The 21351-nt window shown below is 36.4% G+C and overlaps 1 protein-coding gene and 1 long non-coding RNA gene across 5 annotated transcripts in view; one reads left to right on the plus strand and one right to left on the minus strand.

Moving 5' to 3' along the window:
• Positions 1-842: 842 nt before the first annotated feature.
• On the minus strand, positions 843-4178 carry LOC125155538 (uncharacterized). 2 transcript variants are annotated; one of them, XR_007148261.1, is made up of 4 exons: positions 3889-4178; positions 3365-3464; positions 3122-3225; positions 843-2157 (listed from the first exon to the last, which is right to left on the minus strand). It is a non-coding gene; the product is annotated as an uncharacterized LOC125155538 (long non-coding RNA). The 2 variants fall into 2 exon arrangements; XR_007148260.1 differs by lacking the exon at positions 3122-3225 and having other exon boundaries at positions 3889-4165.
• An 820-nt stretch (positions 4179-4998) lies between these two features.
• The window catches only part of BRINP3 (BMP/retinoic acid inducible neural specific 3), a 411767-nt gene continuing 395414 nt past the window's right edge, over positions 4999-21351 (plus strand). The window contains exon 1 of one of the 3 annotated variants that reach the window (XM_047839603.1): positions 4999-5065. The gene's annotated coding sequence lies outside the window, so the exon portion shown is untranslated. Of the gene's footprint in view, positions 5066-6748; positions 6851-7850; positions 8243-21351 lie in introns of those variants that run through there. The other 2 variants (XM_047839604.1, XM_047839605.1) reach the window with 2 other exon arrangements.

A 21351-nucleotide genomic window follows, 5' to 3' on the forward strand; every position in this document is an offset into this window, starting at 1 on the left:
ATGGAATGTCCTATTGCGGGTGTAGGAATTATCTACACGTTAAGGTTGTGTAGGGGGTGGTTGGTAATAGTCTAGGAAACAACCTAGTGAAGTACAAAAACACTGAGAATCTTTTCTGAGAAAGTAAAATTACACCAAGAAATGTCCCCCAACCATTGAGGGCAGGGATGGGGTGGGGCGAGGGTGGGGGGAACTGGGGAATATAAACCATGATAGGGAAATAAAAAATTTCTACAATGGAGAGTATTAGTTGTCAACAAAATAAACTCCAATAAGGACGCAATTTATTAATCTTTGTACTACCTTCTCTTTCATCTATTCCTTATCCCAATCTTAAACAATAGCTGCTTTAACAGCTAGTGTTACAGTTTAATGGATTTACAATGAATACTACCTAAGAAGTTAGGAAAACTACATTTAAAGTTCCTTGGATTACCGGTTAGTGAATGATTACACGAATCACTTAACCCCTCTGGTTCTCAATTTCTTCATCATAATGAAGGAGTTAGACTCAATGGTCATTAAAGTTCCTTCAAGTTCCAACATACAGTGGTCCCCTCTTATCTCTGGTTTCACTCTCCCCGGTTTCAGTTACCTGCCCGCAGCTTCAATTTCCAGAAACTTCTGACAAGTAGTCAGAAGGTCAACAGTAGCCTAGCGCTATGTCACAGTGCCTATGTCATTCACCCTACTTCATCTCACCACCTAGGCATTTTATCATCTCACATCATCACAAGAAGAAAAAAGATGAGTATAGTACAATACACACATCACAATACGATACGTGAGAGACACGTTCACATAACTTTTATTACACCATATTTTTGTAATTGTTCTATTTTATTATTGTTCAACTCTTACTGTGCCTAATACATAAATTCAACTTTATCATAGGTGTGTATGTGGAGGAAAAACATAGCGTATTTAGGGTTCTCTACTATCCATGGTTTTAGGCATCTGCTGAGAGTCTTAGAATGTATCCCCTGTGGATAAGTGGGGAACAGTGCTGTACTTTTTTTGAGATTCAAATATATTAGCTCAGTTTATTTAGCAGCACATTCATTTTATGGAGTAAGGCAAGCAGATGCCTGCACACTTAGGTATTTAAGAAACTTTAGGCACTTTCAAAGAGAAAGATCTAAAACCAAAATAAACATATATCAGAGACTAAAGAAATTTAAATATTCTAATGAGGGAAATTATATATGCATACCTGTGTGTGATATGACCCTTTCATATGCAGGGAACAGTTTGAATTTATTTATCTTCTACATTTTTGTTATAATTTTGATTTAAGGTTAAAACAATCTGAAGCATATTGACATTTTTATTGACAAAGCAAACTGACTCACAATTTCCCCAATACAATATACCTTGAATATTGCTTTTAGATTAGACATTTTTGTGGATTAATAGTTAACAAATATATCACGTGGTACCTATACCACTAAAAAGAAGGAGCCAGGATAGTAAATAAAAACATTACCAGTAATTTAAAATGTGCTTAGATACCCATTGTAGATGTGCATTGAGATGATCCAGGAAAAGACATGCTGAGTATAAACTTATAATGTATAACTTTTGAGACAGATCTAAGTACAAACCAGGTAAAAGCTAGCTAACAGATGTAAAAGCCTATGGCTCTATTTTGAGGTTCATCACACTTAATCATATGATTTAGTATAATGCTCAAAGACTTAGCTAGTTTAATAAACTTTAAGTGCTATTAACTATGTTAAAGTTAAGGAAACATGGGTCACAGAATTAATATTTTTTAATCCTGTACTTTTTATTCTCCAAATATTTAAAAGAACATCAATCTTGCATTTATTTTACATATAAAATAAAAATTTTAATATTATACTTTCTAACTTAAGTCAAGTTGGGTCCTCAAAAAACAATTGTATTTCTTTGAATCACAATTTAGGTAAGTAAGTTTAGCAGCATATTAAATCTTACACAAAAAATATGCTGTCTAATACATCACAACTGTTAAGGTTGAGTTTGTAACAAATTTAATTCAGGGTACCCATCCCCCTACCAACATTTGTCAGCCTGCGTAAAACAGAGACATAACACAGAAATGAGCTTTTGGGTAAAATTAGATCACTGAAGAAAAACTTCTGCTCTAGGTCCTTATTAGGGCTGGAACACAGCCTAAGAACAGAAAGAAAAGAAAAGTTATACACACACATGAAATTTTTTCCCTGGACAATTTTGATAGTAATAACGACTATAGATGCTTGTGCACATGCACAGTTTGCCTTTATGTTGTAATATGATGACACTTAGCTATCTCTCTTCTGGGATTTCCTAGTAGAGATTTCTAGAAAATTGATGACTTGAAATAAAGTCTATTCTTATCAATGGAATTTTAATGTCAGATACTTTAGATGAAATTAAAACCATCCTATTTGTATCAGGAATAGCTTATTCTTTATCGTTAAAATTTGGGAATAAGGGGTGTACAGTGTAAGGTATAACAACAATGGAGAAAAAATAATACCGATATTGTACCAGTAAAATATCTGTAACTCAAAATGACAATAATTTCTCTTAGAGCAAGTCTCCTTTAGTTTTTCACATCCACACTAGTCAGCTTACGCTTGATAAACCAAGTTCACACAATTTGCAAGGTGGATTATTCTGCACACTTAGTGACATGTGATGTAAGCACAATCAAGAGGTGTTTGGCTTCCTCCCTCTTTTACACTCTTCACATAATGAGCAAATGCAGGCTGGGGGTGCTATAGACTCATGAAAACCAGAGGGCTTTCTGAATTTATAGCTATCACCACAACATGCAAATAGCTATCTTGGATGCTAATAATTTGTATCTGGTACAAGAGTTGGAACAAAGATGTACAGGTTAGTAAGGGGTATGAGAGCTTTAAGTTACCTTTAGCTTAAAGCTTACTTATTAAGCTTCAGCTGAATACACATTCTTATTTCTGGAGTGGAAAGAATATCATATTTTAGAGCATGGCCAAAATATATGAAAACCATGGACACGGAGCTACTACAGTACCGGTTTTCTTCATTTTGAGAAAGAAAAGTGTTAGTAAGAAATAAAGGAGATATTTAAATACTCTTCTAACAAGCAAGCGGGAATCAGCTTTACCTGTGTGTAGGTTTGGAATATAAGAACTGAAGCGCCTTAAAGCCTTCATATTGCCTCCTTAAAAGCCCCCTAGTTCAAATTCACCCTTACACGCTGCTATTCTCCTAGGAAGAGGGAAAAGAAAATTTCCACTGACCCAGCTCGTGATTTACATACAGAGAGCAAATAAATGAATGGAGTGGGGGATGGGCCAGTGAGAAGCAATGTGTTTCCTTTTCAACCGCAGAAAATAAGATTACTTACCAAGAACATTTTTATCCAGGGCAAATGTTTATTCCCTCTATCATTCGGCGCCTGAGTCTCTGCAAGAAATCAATTTCCACTCTACCTTTCCCTCCTATTTCTGAAAAAAAGAGAGAGAGGCGGATAATGCTTAAGCTTCAGGGTCCAGAGGAAGGTAGAGCAGAGGGCAAAAGACTCCCACAGCGCTCTTCATCCAGATCCAAGCTCAGACAGGGAACCCATGGGGAGGGAGGGACCTTCCCTAAGGAGGGGACCGAGGGTGGCGAGGGGGGAATCATTTCACAGCCAAAATATAAATCATCTACGAAGAGAGTTACCAGCCCCTAGTCACACAAGCAATCCCCTGGGGAAGTAGGTTTCAAAGAGGAAAGGGAAGTTCCTCACTTGAAAGAGAGGGAGAGAGGGAGAGAGAGAGAGAGAGAGAGAGAGAGAGACGAGAGACTGCGATTTGGGTTGGGGTTTGGGCTTGTAGAAGGGATGGGACGGTGGAGAGGAAAAGAGAGAAGGAACAAAGCTAATCTTACCCGATCGATCAGGCGATCGTGCGTGCTGTATCGGGATACGAAAATGGCAAGATAATGCATTCGGCAGCAAAGCCATTTCTAGCACCCTCTCCCTCGGTAACTGTGCAGGAACCAGAGGGGCCGCGAGAACCTCACAGACTGTCACCCGCCTCCCCAGGAACGGTCCTCAGAACCTCCAAAGCCCCAGCTTCTAAAACAAGGCATTTGGAGCTGAGGTTTCGGGTGGAACCGAATTGCCTTGAGTCGCGGGCTGCAGAATTCTCCGAGAAAACAGGACCCGGGAGGGCTCCCGCTGCCGCCGCTGCAGCTGCTAACAACCGCTCCAGGCCCCCGCGCCCGAGCCTCCGGCACAGCGCCCCCGAGAGCGCCCGGCCACTCGGCCTCCTCCGCATCTTCAGCCCCTCGATTACCAACCCCTCCCCCTTCGCCCCAGTGCAAACCTCTGATGATTTGGTCGTCCTAAAGTGACCACAGGGGCTTATTTGGGAGGGGGGGGGGGGGTTGTGCTGGGATTCCTTACTACGCCTCCCTGAGTTGCCGCGAGTGAGAGAGTTCAAGGGAAATCCTAGTGAAATACACTGATGGAAAACTATTAATCCTAATAATAATGTGCCCAACGCAGGTAACTCTTAAAGAACTGAGAGTGGGAAGATCAGAGCAGGATTTCCGAAGCAGTGCCCTCTTGAATTCTCATTGGATCCTTCCCAGCAGCCTAAATCATTCCTGCTGCTGAATCTATCAGGATGACTACAGCCCTGCTCACTAGTTCTCTCTTTATCTCTTGTCTTCAGCACATCCTTTTACTTCTCTTTGCAGATTTATCTGTATCTCACCTCCTGTTCTCTGGGGTTACACCGCTTCTATTTCTCCCCACTGTATGGGCATGTTACAGTCAGTAAATTTTCACTTTGTCTGCCCAAGGATCTTCACAAATAAGCCCCCCACCCCCCAAAATAAAAGGCACCTCTTTCGCATGTTGCTTCTTTTCCTTGGGGGTTCCGTGGCTTTCTGTGTAACTGGTTTTTAGTTGGTTACATGCCACCAGGAACTGCTGATTTTTTCAAAGTTCCACCACCCTGCAGCTCATCACTACCTTAATTTGGAAGATCATGGAATATCTGTTTGAATCCTGGATATCTTTTTCTCACAGTCATCTTGCTTCCTGAAATGTCCTCTGGTAAGTTATTCTCCTTACATTTTATTAGAAACTTATTGCTAGTGTTATTTTTAATGAGCTGTGTTGAGACAATATCTCATTAAAAAATATTTTTTGTTACTTTCAGAACTCAAACATCTATGTGACTGTTAATTGATTAGTATATTAGTTGCAATTGTGCTACCAAGATACAACCCATGTGATGAATTATCCCATCACCTTTTACATTATTTATTTCTGTCCTCATTTATATTACAGGTTATAGGAAACATTAACCACCCCTCCCCCCTCCCATTAATGCTTCTTGGCCCGCATTCTTGTGCCATTTGAAAGGTCAAATTTTATATGTTTATCTAAGAGTAAGCTTAAAAGAAACCTTCAAGAAAATTTCAGGGTCTGAGAAAGTTCACTAGTCTCTGATCTTCAGAAGGTTGTTCAGGTCAGCATTTGTTCATTGCAAGCAATTACACGACTGAAGGAGGACTTTTGTTAAGTGTATTTTTATGGGTTTAGCCGGACACTAAGTGCTAATAGCCACTCTATGGTAAGAAGAAGAGTGGGAGTTTTAAGTGCACCATTTTTTTTTTTTTCTCACAGTATCCCAAATCACACATGAGCATATTATTTTGGGTATTGTATTTCAATACAGGCACCATATTTAGTATATTTCTGATTTTATGAATTTAGCTAGTGAACAGCTAATTGGACACACAGTACTCATTTCAGAGGAAGAAAGCCATCGGAAGGAAGCACTGATTATCTTCGTTCTAATAAATTGAAATTCAGGGACAGACTTCATATGAAAAATTTAATTACCTCACTCTTCACACTTGTTCAGCCCCCAGACTCAATTTTTAATAAGTATGTTAATATGGCAGTGTTTTTGGCTTTTGTGAACATTTTTTATGGGCTTAACTGACAGTTATGATTATCACTCCCCCTCTAAGTATAGGTATGTTGAGGAACATTTAAATCTTAGCTTTTACTTCACATATTGACAAAGACAGTGTATTAATTAAATGCCAAGCCTGCGTGTGTTAGTTATCTCTAGTGCATTCTAAGGTTTGAGGGTTTTCTCTGTGACCCCCTCACCTCCACCCAGCCCCCCTTAAGAACAAGTTCCTGGATTCTACAATATTTCTCTTTACTGGGATGGATGGAGGTGAGAACCTATTGTTTAAGCTTTTCTTACTTCCCTTACGTCTTTTCGTTCTTCATTTTCCTTTTATCTCTCTTTTTTTTCCCCCCTTTCTCGCTCTCTCTGTCTCTGTTTTTTGTTTTTTAATTTCTCGGAAAGAACTGTTCCTGCCCTCATTGATGGCTGACGCGACGACCTAAGTAATGCTTTTTTTAATTCAAAAGCCCTTTTAGCTTCCAGACATAAAAGTACTCCAGCTGCAGCGTCACCCCATCCCCCAGTCTCAGGATTCAAGGGCTTTCCCCCCTTGGCTTCCACCAGCAGCCCATCAGAGCAGGGCTGAGACTGTGGTCCACACCACTTGGCGCCCCTCACCCGTCACTAGTTTCTACCTGGTCTCCTTCCCAGTCTGGTCGTCCTGTCTGACAAGTGCCATCAGCAGCCCTGACTTTACTTGAAGAAACGAGGGCTTCGCATAATTCACCCATTCAAATATCCTCTTTGGAGGACTGTTGCTATTGCGCAAGGGTGCAGGAGGGGGGTTAGGGGAAAAAAACAAAAAGCCCAAAACACCTAAAAACAAACCAAAAAACGCAACTTTCAGTGCAGTCAGATCTTTTCTTCCTAACCTAGTCTACTCCAGTGAAGCACAGACGTACGTTGTTGAGGTAAGTGCGTTTTGCTATATTCTAGCCTGAAACTCAGGCTTGGGAAAGGGGACATTTACGCTTGAAAGGCTCTGCCACCGCCAAGGACGCTTTAACCGGAGGGCTATCAACAGGCGACTGTGCCTGGAGGCTTCTCCGCAGCTCCTGGCAACGCCTAGGCCACCTGGGCGCGGAGAGCGCGGACGACAAGGTGCCCGGTGGCCTGCCTGGCCCTAGGCTCGGCGCTGGGTGTGGGGATGGCGGCGCGGGGAGGGACTGTGTCCCGCACTCTGCCCGGCCAGCGCAGGCTCCGCACTCAGCCCCTGCGGCGCGCAGTGCTCGGTGTGGGCAACCGCAGCCCTGGAGCGCGGGGCGCGCCGGGGGGCTGCGTCCGTGCCCAACGCTCCGTTTCCAGCCTGCCTCAGGCCAAACTTGAGCAAAACCTCTTTTCTGCGTGAGAGGACAGACTTGGGAGCTCTAGACTCTCTTATCAACGCCCTTCTGCATTTGCATTTATTTATTTATTTATTTATTTAATTTTATTTTATTTTTTTAATGAGCTATGTCTAAGACTAATAAATGACGGCTCTTCAGCATGCCCGCTTTGTAAAACCCTAATCGCCCTCTTCATCCCCCTGCTTAGTCGGACTCGCTTGCTAACTGACTTCTCAGGCTCCGTGTTAAAGTATCATTGACGGTCATTCCCTGTCTGCCTTCCCCAACTCGCAAGAATCTGGGGGGGGGGGGGGAGGAGAGAGAGTTGAATTTCAACTTGGAGATGGAGCTTGTGATATAAGGCTGAAGTTAAAGCAAAGAGTGGGGTTGGGAGCCGTGTGGCTTATATTAGACCCACTTTCCAGTTGGGCTTTTATTTTTTGTTTCCCCCTTTCTGGAGGTGGGGCGGGAGGTAGGAGGATCTGGGACTGGGCGCGCTCCCCTCCGCTGTCCTGGAGGGGGTGGTGCTTCTTGGCCGCTGGTTACTGCTGGTTCTGCAGCCAGGCAGTGGCAGAGAGTTTAAGTCTCTGATGGCTGTTCTCCTAGTCCCCAGGAGTTGAACCAGAGAGCGTTTTACTCTGCACCAGGTCGAGAACGTGATCAACCCTTTAGAGCAGGGACCTCCTTCTAATGGGGATCGGTCTGGAAAAAGGCTGGGGACGCTCTGCCTCCGAAGATAAGATGCCTGTTTAGAGCTGTGTGAGATGCCAACCAGAGGCTTGAAAAGAGGAAGAGGTGACTGGGGTTGCAAAATAACCCCACTATTGCTTACAGATATTCTAGCCATTCAAATGTATGTAAGCAAAGAAGAAAGCATCAGGGTATAAAACTGTCACAGCAGCCTCGAAGACAGAGGATTCAGAATTTTGAGACTTTTTTTTGCATGCTGTTTAGATTTGTCATCATGCAGTTAAGCAGGTAAGGACTGAAGGTCTATATTTTATTGACAACCATGTAACCTGCATTTGACCAATCCTGTGATAATCTTTTTTCTGCCTCAAGAGATGGGATACATGTATTTTCAAATGGTTCTCCTATGATGCATAACTTCTTGGTATTCATATTTGTGAGCCGTTTAAATCAATAAATGTTTAACTTGCATTCATTGAAATGTGTAACAATGCTACAAAAATCATAAACTGGGCAGAGGTCAAAGGAAGAAATGGGCAGGGTACAGAGTTGGAGGGAGGGATGCATTACCCTGATGAAGTATGTAAAATAGTAGTTGAAGAAATGCCTTGAAATTGTGCTTCTTGTTAAGGTCACAGACCTTAATATAAGGACAATTGGAGATTATTAAGGGCATCTTGAACTAGCAATTTAATTCTTACTATTTGAGAGAAATGTTTAATGGGTTATAGTCCTATTATTTTCTCCCTTTCAAAAAAAATTATTGGGGTGGGGGTTGGTTGGGCTTTCAAATAGGTTAAGAAAGGAGCTTGCCCTAAGGCAATGTTTCATATAACCCCAGTATAGAAATCTTTGGGCTTGGAAAACTAGTTGCAAACTGAAAAATAAGCAAATTTAGAAAATTATAGTTAATCTCTCATAAATAAAGCTTTTTTTAAATTTTAAGTTTTGTAGATGTATAATTTTAGCAGCTAATAGATTTCTTCTACTATTAGATTTAACAAAAAAAATACTTAATTAAAATGACAACACATGTTTTGAATGTGTGAAGTTTTGTTAGTATTGATAATGTTTTGTAATGTTTTGCTTACATGTTGAAGGAGTCTGGAGTCCCCATATAATGAAAAAATTAGTGAAACCCAATTCTAAAACTATCCTACTTATTTCTAACACTTTCTCTTCTCTAAGAAATTGTATTCTTTAAGATTTTCCCTGGAAATAATTTAGTACTTACATTTATTGATGTGGATTTCTGATCAATAATTTTTCTGCTTGTAAGGCTCACTGATAACATCTTGAAGATATAAGAAGGATAATTGCAACTTTGGGTCATAAAATTGCAAAGTTATAGTGCTTTTCTTAAAAGGGAGTTTGATACAAGAGGTAGTTTTTACTCCACTGGAGAAAGTAATTTGTCAATGAATTCCAATTCTTCAATTCTTCCCAATTCCTCAGTTCTTTTGCATTTTACCCTCTAGAATTTTATTGTAGTGAACATGTTCAGTGTGTGTGTGTGTGTGTGTGTGTGTGTGTGTACGCCCACTTTTGGGTGGGTGGAGAAAGTATTTATTTAAATATACATTGCTTTAATAATGTTTTTGAAGTGAAATATGCACAATACCTATATGATTGATTTCATTTATCATTTAATCAGATAATGTGTTATTCTAGCCTCTCACAAGATATTTTCTTAAACTCAACATTACAGTGGAAATGTAGATTTTTAAATAAAATACAGTACATCTTGATTTTCTTCATGCAAAATGATTGGTATATATAGGTAACTAAATTAAGTCTAAATAGGAAGAAACCTTTGGGATTCTAAAAGAATGTGTGTGTGTGTGTGTGTGTGTGTGTGCGCGCGGTGCACTTGTATGGATTATATATACACACATGCATATATAAAATTAACCTTATTACTAGATTTGTATGTTCTTTAAATAAAAATGGAATTTATTTTCAGAATAGTGTCTTTGTGTATTTCCCTCTACAAGTGCAAAGAACTTAACTTGTAGGACTTCAAAACTTTGATACTTTGTTATCAACCTATGCTTGAGTTTCCTGTATTTCCTGCTATTTTGATTTTTTTTTCCATATTCTTTTTAAAACGAGCAGTTACTGACTGGAATAAGTGTCTGCAATTTTAGCAATCTAGAAAATTGGGTATTAGTTTGAAGTTCAGACACAAACAGAAATGTAACACCAATGTGGCAAGTTGAGCATAAATTCATCTTTCATGAAAAAATACCACAAAGGTATTTGGATATTATGATTATGACTTCTGATTAATGACGTAAGCTCCTAAGAGTCTTAATATTTTTCTCTTAATTTCCTAGCAGTGGGTTATTGTGATACGTAGAGTGAGATGGGTTTAGGATTCCTTCCTCAATGTCAATTCTAGCTCTACCTCAGTAATATGATCCTAGTGAAATTTCTTGACCACTCTTCATTTATTTTCCTCAATTCTCAAATGGGGGAAAATAATATCTATAGTGTTGTTATAGATAAATGACATAAGAGATGAAGATGCTTTAAATAGACAAACATGTTCTGAAAACAAAATATATTTTGAAAAAGATAGCATTTACATTTATTTATTTATTTATTTATTTATTTTGGCCTTTTTGGATACAGTTCTCCTTCCATGAAGAAGTAATGATGTTGACAACTTTTTTTTTTAATGATAGTATCAAATATTCTTGGTATATGGTGTCACGGTGTCTAATGAATTTAAATAATGTTTTCTTTTTGTTTTGATATTGTGTAGCTGAAAAACAAAACAGAAGTTGAAGAATGCATTCCTTGAGGCACACTAATTCTTAATTACATTATATTTACCTTGGCTTTAATGTATTTCTGGGACAATAGTCACATTTACAAGAGTAGTTATTCTTCATTAACTTTTCAGTGTCAGTTAGTGAAAGGAACGTCTGATTTCTTAGCAAATTTTTGTTACTAACCTGATGATTCCTGTCAGTTTAATTGAAAATAAGGTCAACTGTTCTCATGTAGCAACTTTAAAAATGGAGTAACTCAAAAAATGTCAGACTTTAAATTTCGAACATTGTTTATAAACTAATATTCAGCTTACCAGAATTAATTAGGAGACATCTGGCATTGTTGCTGTTTTAATTTAGCAACTATGTGGATATTTTCATTTAGACATTTAGGTGTGTAATTGAGCAGTTTCTCCATTTGCTGCTATATGGTTTTATGATTTTAATGTTTACAATTTATAAGTTCTAAAGGAGAACAAAAGAAAAAAATAATTTGTGTTTGAATATTATTGACTGTTAATGGATGATCGTGATTGTTAAAAGAAGGGAATAGTATAATCATGTTTATACTATTCTAGAAAAGAGGAAAAGAATCTCTAAAGATGAACTTTCATCATGAGCACTAATGATCTTTCCTGAAAATCTATCTGGAAGTTCTTTTTCTTTCTTCTTCTTCTTCTTCTTCTTCTTCTTCTTCTTCTTCTTCTTCTTCTTCAAACTGATATCAAATAGCCACTCTAACAATTTTATACTGGTCATCAAATACTGTCATCAATAGCATTTTAAAGCTTTCATTACTGTCATTTCAAGGCATATTTGATGAGTTATTAAGAATATTGGTATCCACTTACTCATGTGCAAACCTATCCAGTTACAAAGTATCCATAGCTAATGATATCTAAAGCTATGAATCCACTTTTCTATACTTAATATATGACATGAAGTATTCCTGCATACAGTTCTGGGATATTTCTCAATTCTGTATTCAGAGTAACAAATCATGAATAACTAGTTGATGCTCCGTAATTGAAATTGAAACCCAATTATGATTCTCTAACAATTTATTTTCCCCTAAGATTGAAAGATAAAACAAATATATTTTTTTAAAGAGTTGACTGGATTGCCAGGCATTTTTCATGAAATAAATGGTTTGTGTTGATTTTTAAAATGATTATTTTTAACCAAGAAAGTATAAATTCAGATATGGAAAAATGACATGCAACCTAAAAATGTAAGAAGTCTTATAGATTCTTACTCTTCCATATTCATTATTATTTCTTAAACATAATTTATACTCACACAATTTTAATTTTTATTAAATTTACAGTTGAAAGTGTATTTTCCCTCAGTGTGACCTATTGTTATTTAAAATTAATATTTTGAGAGTGTTTGTTTTACTGCCTAAACCCTAATTTACTCAGATATAGATGCCTTTGAAAGCACCCAAAGCATAACAAATTCCCTTTTATAGCTAATAAAGAAGTTTCCATGATATAGTTCCAGCAAATTAAATCTATAAAATACACATTTATTGATTAAATTAATAAATATGTTAACATTACATTCAAATGTATTGTAGTTCTCTGCTCTAAAAGAATTATTGTCTCATAATGGTGTGTTTCATTTAAATTCCATTATAGAGTTATGTGAAAGAATACTTATAGATAGACTTATTCTTCCTGATTTCTGTGAATATCAGCCAACCTCATCAGGATTGAGCTGTTTTTTATTAACTTTTCTGGAGTCTTGCATTTTGTTAATTTTAAAAGCTATCTCTAGAATATTGCACTATTAAAAAACAATCTTGCCTTGGGAAGAGCAGAATTGAGGAAGCTAGATTTTCAATGTCAAATAGTGGCCAGAATATAAGCACACTGCTACTTTATAGATTCATTAAACACTCATTCTCACAACTGAAAAACATTTTCTTTAAAACATGCCAGATGATGTCCACAAATACAAGGTAGTTTGGAAAAGGTGATTGAATCAAACCAAAAATTACATTTAAAAAATCAAGCATGGGTTTAATCAAGTATCATATCACTGAATCCCATGTGTTGTATATAATGTGTTTTTTGTAATTTGTAATATCTTTGATAGGCACATCCTTTAAAGATACAAGTATATTTTAACTGCTTTCAGATATGCAACTTAATACTGTGTGCAGAAGCTTCTTCTGTTGTAGCTAAAGTAAATCTAGAACAAAATTAATTCAATCAGGAAGTCCTGGTGTAGATAATACATTTAAGTGTTTTTCATGTCTTTAGTATGGTAACATTTCTGATGGTTTGAAAAATCAGCCCTTTAAATGTATATAAAGAGATGATAGAACAGTTTTTCAGAGGTAAACAACTGTTAAATAATAATAAACACAATTGAAATTTTTAAAAGAAAATCATTAAAGGTTAAATAAATCTTACATCAAAGTTGTATAAAGTGATCTCTTTAGATAATTAACTCATGCTTTTCTCAACATTTTCTTATAACAAAGATATCAATATATAGACCAAGTCTAACTTACACAAAACATTTAAATTGAATGACTCAGGTTTACAAGTAATTGAATTTTTGATTATTCATTCTGACCTGTCACTAATATACAAAAACAAAGTTACAATATATTTTATCAATGTGATAAGTAGTATTTTGGAAATTACACTAGGGAATAATGTGGAAGACAAAAAGTTTCCAGAGAATGAAAATGATCTGCCAATTACCAATCAACAGCAGTAACAACTAGAAAGTATATATTTTTGTTCCATTTTACTAATTTCTGTCCAAATGGAGTTTTTAAACAACTTCTTAATTTTAAGTAAACAAAAAAAGCAATTATTATGGGGGGTGTGTTTTCCAATGTGTAAAATTTACTCTTTTGTACATGTCAAAAATCTTAACAATTACCCAAAAACAGTGTTTTCATTTTTACATCGTGAACTAAGAGAAGGGAATCCAGTCTTCTCTGTGAATCGAAAGAAAATCCATAGTTAAGAAAAACGGGACTCCTGAGAAATTTCTTAAGGGTCACTCCACAGATCTTAAATTTAAATTTAAAACTTCTTTTTTGACTAAAGGACTTGCTTTAAGTATCTTTCTCACCTTTGAGTGGAGATATAGCTTATGGATTTATAAACTTCTTTTTCTCCAACACACAGATTTTTGCAATGTATCACTCCTTTTTTTGAGAACTTTTAGATCCGGACAGATTATCGACATTTTAAATATGTAGCTATCTTTATATTTTGGTTAAAAGCATAACACTGATTATGTTTGACTAGTGACAAAACCATGAGGAAAAATAACTGAGGATCCGCGTTTCCTCTCAGAACTCTAGCAGGTTTTCATTTGTGTCTTTCATCCATCCATGAAATGAAGACATTTTACAATCATGCAAAAATAGGCCAGAATGAATAAGAAAGATCACTTATGTCATTATTACTTTTTTTTTTTTTATTTTTTTTTTTCTTCTGAACGTTTATTTATTTTGGGGGCAGAGAGAGACAGAGCATGAACGGGGGAGGGGCAGAGAGAGAGGGAGACACAGAATCGGAAACAGGCTCCAGGCTCTGAGCCATCAGCCCAGAGCCCGACGCAGGGCTCGAACTCCGGGACCGCGAGATCGTGACCTGGCTGAAGTCGGACGCTTAACCCACTGCGCCACCCAGGCGCCCCATGTCATTATTACTTTTAAAACCTATCCCTGACTTCTGCTATTTAAGAAAATCAATTTTGATTTAGAGTAAGAATCAGCAACTTCATATAAATGGCTGTGATTAACTAGCAAAAATATTTCTTTCTTATCAATAATATTGAGTCAGTAAGACAAACAAGTTTTATCTAGCTTCACATGATTCTTTCATCACAAAAGTGACAAAAATTTAGCATGCTTTACTATATTTTTGATATAGTTCTCTAGAGGTCTAAACTGAAGATGAAAATTTATTGACTCAGGATTTGAAACTAACCAGTTGCTAACTGTTCATGAAAATTTATTTATTACTGGGGCACCTGGGTGGCTCTGTCAGTTAAGTGTCCAACTCTTGACTTCAGCTTAGTCATGATCTCATGGTTCGTGAGTTCGAGGCTTGCATGGGGCTCTGCACTGACACTGAGGAGTCTTTTCGGGATTCTCTCTCTCTCCCTCTCTCTCTCTCTCTGCCCCTCCCCTGCTGACTCTCTCTCTCAAAAGAAATAAACTTTAAAAAAAATTATTTATTACCAAATTTTATTCTCAGATAATTCCCATAACATTGATTCCTATGATTATTATTTAGAAGGTAATTCTTGACAGGTTCAGACAACATGATTTTAAAAATTATGACCAGTGTGTACATAATGTGCTGGGTATAGCTAATACTCAATAGTTTCTATATATTAGACATAGTAATGTCTTATTTATGCTTTCTTATAATATCCTTCAAAATCTTGCTGTTTTTTAATATAAAAATTCTCTTCAAGAATATAAATTATTTTTTCAAATAGATTTACTTTGCCTTTCTTTTGAAATTAACATCTTACGTTCCTTATAATTTCTAAGTTTGAAGAGTTAAAGTAACATAGTGATAAGAATGGTCCTTGAAAATGTCAGATGTTTTCAAAATTGTATGTTGGGGGAAAATAGAACATATTGTTAGAAAAAAGCTTAATTAGACAAGCTGGAATATATTACCAACCAGGCAATATATGGCTAGCTACCATGTGAAAATATTGGCCATTCCAGCATTTCTGGCCATGAGGTAAGATGTGCATTCTTTGATTAGAAACATGGAGAATCCTGACATGCTTTCTTAAATAACATGTTTTTAATTTTTTTTACATTTATTTATTTTTGAGAAACAGAGTGAGACAAAGCGTGAGCAGGGGAGGGGCAGAGAGCGAAGGAGACACAGAATCCGAAGCAGGCTTCAGGCTCTAAGAAGCAAGGCTCAACCCCCCAACCGTGAGATCATGACCTGAGCCAAGAACGCTCAACCGACAGCCACCCAGGCGCCCCTGACGTGCTTTCTTAAATGGTAGTTCAGAAGGCACGGAGAACAGTAGATAAAAAAATTAACTACTTGATGTTGGATTGGTTTGCTTATTGTAGATCACCTCTTTTTATTGTTATTTTGGTTTTTTAAAAAATTATTTATTGGGGGCACATGGATGGTCAGCTGGTTGAGCGTTTTCTCTTGATTTCAGCTCAGGTCATGATCTCACTGTTCATGGGTTCAAGCCCCATGTCGGGCTCTGTGCTGACAGCATGAAGCCTGGTTGGGGTTTCTCTCTCTGTCCATCCTCAACATGCTCTCTCTCTCCTACTCTCTCAAAAAATAAACAAAACAATTAAAAATTTATTGGATGTATGATCAGTGGTGTGCAATGGAGTGAACATTGGGAATATAACAATGAAAAGATATAACAGTTGTTCATAACATGTTTACAATTTTTATTTTTGCTCTGTATAGTACACTTTGTTTTAATTAATGAACAAAGGCAAATTTAATGCTTGGCCACTATTTTTTTTCACACATGTCCAATTTTGATATTATAAATACCATTCTCTTTGAGAAAAGAAGAGGGATGTCATATTTCTCAGGATACAGATAGGTCAATAAAGAATGTATTTTCCATTCAGAGTTCTGAGGATAATTATTAAAGGCAAATGAAGGAACCAGGACAGTTCTGAAGGTAAAACCATAACAATTCTCAGAGTGATGACTTAGTTGATGTTTTATCACGGTTTGTTTTGTTTTTAAATGTTAGCTTTTTTTTAAATGGAAACATTTCCAATGTGTTATGCTTTTGTTTTTTAGTGACTAGAATTAACGAAAAACGATTAACATTATAAGAATTTGCAAATTTAATTTTCTTATTCCATCATGTGTGTACTGAGGGCTTTCTCCACGCCATGTTATTTTGTTAGTGCTACAGATGCATTAGTGAATAAAAACAGATACCAATCCCTGCCTGGTGTTGCTTGCACTGGAATTGCAGTAAGTATTATATTATTACAGGAATTATTGAATAATTACAAGAATTATCCTGTGAATTTAGTGGTATCTGTAACCAAGACTAGAAGACAAGTTTAGGACTCCACTGGCAATATTTCTAACCATACGCTTCTAGGTTAAAAACACTTCAACATTTTCATTTCCTTACAAAGGAATAAAAAGAAGCTGAAGATTATTATTTTGAAATTAAAAAAGAATTTCCTTTGGCTTAATAATCAGAACCTTTTTAAAAATTTTAACAATTTTATTGGACTTTCTTTGAAAATTCCTTAAATGTAGGGTACTTGTGCAGCTCAGTTGGTTAAGCATCCGACTCTTGATTTTGGCTCAGGTCACGATTTCATGGTTCAGGAGTTTGAGCCCTGCACTGGGCTTCTCATGACAGTATGGAGCCTGCTTGGGATTGTCTCTCTGCCTTTCTCTCTGCCCCTCGCCCATGTGCAGGCACGTGTGTGTGTGCGCACGCATGCACGCGCTCTCTCTGTGTCTCGAAATAAATAAAAACTTAAAAAAAATGTTTTTAAGTTCCTTAAATGTAATGTTTACTTTGTGTATGACGTCAGAAGATACACTCCTATTTATGTTTCTTCATATAATAATTTCTAATTAAATAGCCTACTTTACCTTGTAGCCCTGGTTAACTCCAAGATAAGTTTTGGTCCTATTATAGAACAATGGATTCATTGTCCATTTGGTTCCAAACTCCAGCGTTTCTACACTTCAACCCAGCATTATGTCTTACTCCTCGAATAAGTATAAATGCCTTTGTTGAAAGTCTAAGTTAGTATTATACTTTGTTTTTACCCAGGATCATTATTAAAAATTTTATTTTAATATTTCTAAAGCCTTTCAAAACTGTGACTGAGGTCATTTTCCATAGAGGTGAGGGAAAAATGTTTATTGTCTTTGTACTTGCATAGTACTCACACATAGTCTTTTTTTAAAAATTATTTCCTCAAATTCTCTTTAAATTTGCCTTTATGTGACAAAAGTCTTTTACTGACCAGAATTGTTTTATCCAGGGTGCTTTATTATCAGACTGTGCCAGAAACAACAGAATTATTTTCCTGGTTATAGTGACCATACTAAATACAGATGTCTGTAACCATGATTTCCATTCCATTTCTGTATGTACATGTAGATTATTTTAATCTTTATTTTTAATTAATTAATTGATTGATTTTAGTATTGACCATATCCCCTAGGTTGTACTTTTCATCCTTGTGACTTATTCACTCCATAGTTGGAAGCCTGTATCTCCCACTCCCTTTCAATCACCTTTTCCCCCACCCCAACCATCAGTTTGTTTTCAGTCTTTGTGGATCTGTTTCTGCTTTTTTGTCTGAATGTTTTGCTTTGTTTTTTAGGTTCCATATGTAAATTAAATAATATTTGTTTTTCTCAGTCTGACTTATTTCACTTAGCATAACACCCTCTAGATCCATCCATGTTGTCATAAATGGGAATATCTCATTCTTTTTTATGACTGAGTAATATTCCTTTGTGTATATATACCACGTCTTCTTCATCTATTCATCTGTGCGTGCACACTCAAAGCTATTGTAAATAATGCTGCTGCAGACATAGGGGTGCGTATATCTTTTCAAATTAGTGCTTTTCTTTTCTTTGGGTAAATCACCTGTAATGGCATTATTAGATCATATGGTATTTCTATTTTTAATTGTTTGAGGAGCTTCTATACTGTTTTCCACAGTGACTGCGATTTGCAGTCTCATCAACAGTGCATGAGGGTTCCTTGTTTTCTATATTCTGGCCCTGTCTTCTTTCTAGTCTTCTTGATTCTACTTATTCTGACAAGTATAAGGTAATATATCTCATTGTGGGATTGATTTGTATTTCCCTGACGGTTAGTCATACTGAACATCTTTTCATGTGTATGTTGGTCATCTGTATGTCTTCTTTGGAAAAAAATCTTTATTTTTTTAAAAATTGTTGTTTATTTATTATAATGTCTATTTTATTTTTGAGACAGAGAGAGAGAGAGAGAGAGAGGGAAGATATATGGGGGAGGGGCAGAGAGAGAGGGAGACCCAGAATCTGAAGCAGGCTCCAGGCTCCAAGCTGTCAGCACAGAGCCTGATGTGGGGCTCGAACTCACAAACAGTGAGTTCTTGACTTGAGCTGAAACCAAGAGTCAGATGCTTAACTGATTGAGTCACCCAGACTCCTCTGGAAAAAATATCTTTGTTTTAAGCTGTCTCCTTTTTTATTGTTTTGGTAATCAAAGATACTTATAATCAATTTTCAAAAGCATTTCTCATACTTTAACATTAGATTTTGCAACTTAAATATACTATTCTAAACATCTTGTATCTGAAATTTATTCTTTATTCTTTTACCACTCTTTCCTTATGAACTAAAAAGAAATACAATCTGAATCTCACCAAGATGTGCTGTTATGTAATCAGTTATGTTGAAACACCAAGATATTTCACATTTAAAATATAAAAAATAAGCCAAATGACTCTTGAACTTTGGGCTTTTAAGAATTATGTCCCCTACGTGCTGGACAGAATTAAGGAACGGAACTCCCCTTCTCTTCATTTTTTCTAATCAGCTCTACCATTAGGTAGTAGCATTTAACTTCTTCTTTATTGGTAGGACAAGATTGTATTGACAGGATCAAGCAGGAGATTAGTTCCCTCTGCAGTATATACTCCTCAGAGGAATGCTAACCCTCATTAGGATGGAAAACACTTAAAGCTGTAATTCAGAGGCACTGTATTGCCTGATCAGCTAAAATAAATAATGAGAAGGACCCTCTGGAATGTAGGTTTATCAGAGTTAAATCACTGGAAAGATTCACTTCTCAGGCTAGTCTTAACCTATACAACATGATTTAAAATGAGAAAGCTCAATTATTTAAAAAAATAAAGTGAAAAAATATAAAAATAAAGGATTACTAACAGATTAATATAATGACAATCTCTTTCTGGTTTAAGCAGACATAATGAAATAGCCTACAAACAAAAGAAAAAAATGGCATTCAGTGCATGTTCCAGAAATTTGCCATGTACATGACAGTTTGTTAAGCTTTAAGGGCCCCAGGGATTACTAAAACATAATCTCTGCCAGCAAGACCTTCACAAACTTCATATGAATAAAGGTGGTAAAAAGGATAATAGTGGCATATTGTGAAATTTTAGAAGATTTATGAATGGAAATCCATCTAGTCTGTAGTTATTTTAATAATTTTAAAAACAACATATTTGAAAGGATTTAAAAGAGTTATTAACCCACCAGGAAAAATGTTTTTAGATTTTTCTTTTTTCAAAAAAAATTAAATGTTTATTTATTTTTGAGAGAGAGAGAGAGAGAGAGAGAGAGAGAGAGAGAGAGAGCATGAGCACAGGAGGGGCAGAGAGAGAGAGGGAGACGCAGAATCAAAAGCAGGCTTCAGGCTCTGAGTTGTTAGCACTGAGCCCAACATGGGGCTCAAACCCACAAGATGCGAGATAATGACCTAAGTCAAGTTGGATGCTTAACTGACTAGGCCATTCAGACGCCCCTGTTTTTAGATTTTTCTTAAAGTTCATTTATTTTGAGAGAGATAAAACGTGCACAAGTGGGGAAGGGGCAGACAGAGAGGGAAAGAGAGAGAATCCCAAATAGGCTCCACACTGTCAACAAAGAACCCGATGCAGGGCTTGAACTCAAGGAACTGTGAGGTCATGACCTGAGCCGAAATTAGGATTCAGGTGCTTAACCAACTGAGCTACCCAGGCATCCCCATTCATTTTTAAAATTCAAAAGGAATTGTTATTTCACATAAAGAACACATTCCATTTTTTTTTTAAGTCGCTGATTGGATAACCTTAGGTGTCTGTGATGCCTAGAGTTATATGATATTTTTTTGCTTTGGGGATTATCACAACTTTTTGGCTTTTTATATATTTGTTTTACTTTTTGAGAGATATTGAAAGAATTATTAGTGCATAAAGAAAAGAAAAAAAAACCTTTCATTATAATTTCCAGATATACCCAGTGACAAACTGGATGGCTAAAAGTCAGAATGACTTTTTTCCCCATTTCTACATGTTACTATTTATTTCAACAGGTGCACAAAGGCAGAGCAACTCTTTCTCTATACTCCTGGTGGAGTGCAGGAAAGAGAGAGTGGCAAAATTCTGCCTACTTGTGTGGAAAAAGGCACGCATTATGTAACGTATGCAAGATTTTATATCTTGATGAATTTCTTGACATCTTTATAGAATAAAATGCCAAATTCTACTCCATTAGGCTATTTAAAAATTCATTACCTTTATATAAACAATGCCTAGATAAGGAAGAAGAATTTAAGGTCATTTGAGATAAAAAATTATAGAACATAACTGGCATTTAACTAAAGCCGTAAATTAATACATCATTACTGAAGTAATGATGTAAATCATTGAATAATGGAACTCTTATTCTTTTATTTATTTGACCATATACCATATATAGGTCATGAATATTCAAAGGTGAAAAGTGTATATGTATATGCGTATAGGAAGATGATGTGTTGTATTATCCATATCTTTGAATACGTTCACCAAATGTAATACTTGAGTTTGCCATTTTAGAAAAGCAATGCCTTTGAAATGATTTTCCTCATAACTCATAATCTATC

This window comes from Prionailurus viverrinus, chromosome F1, assembly GCF_022837055.1.
Source record: "Prionailurus viverrinus isolate Anna chromosome F1, UM_Priviv_1.0, whole genome shotgun sequence".
Classification (NCBI taxonomy): Eukaryota; Metazoa; Chordata; class Mammalia; order Carnivora; family Felidae; genus Prionailurus; species Prionailurus viverrinus.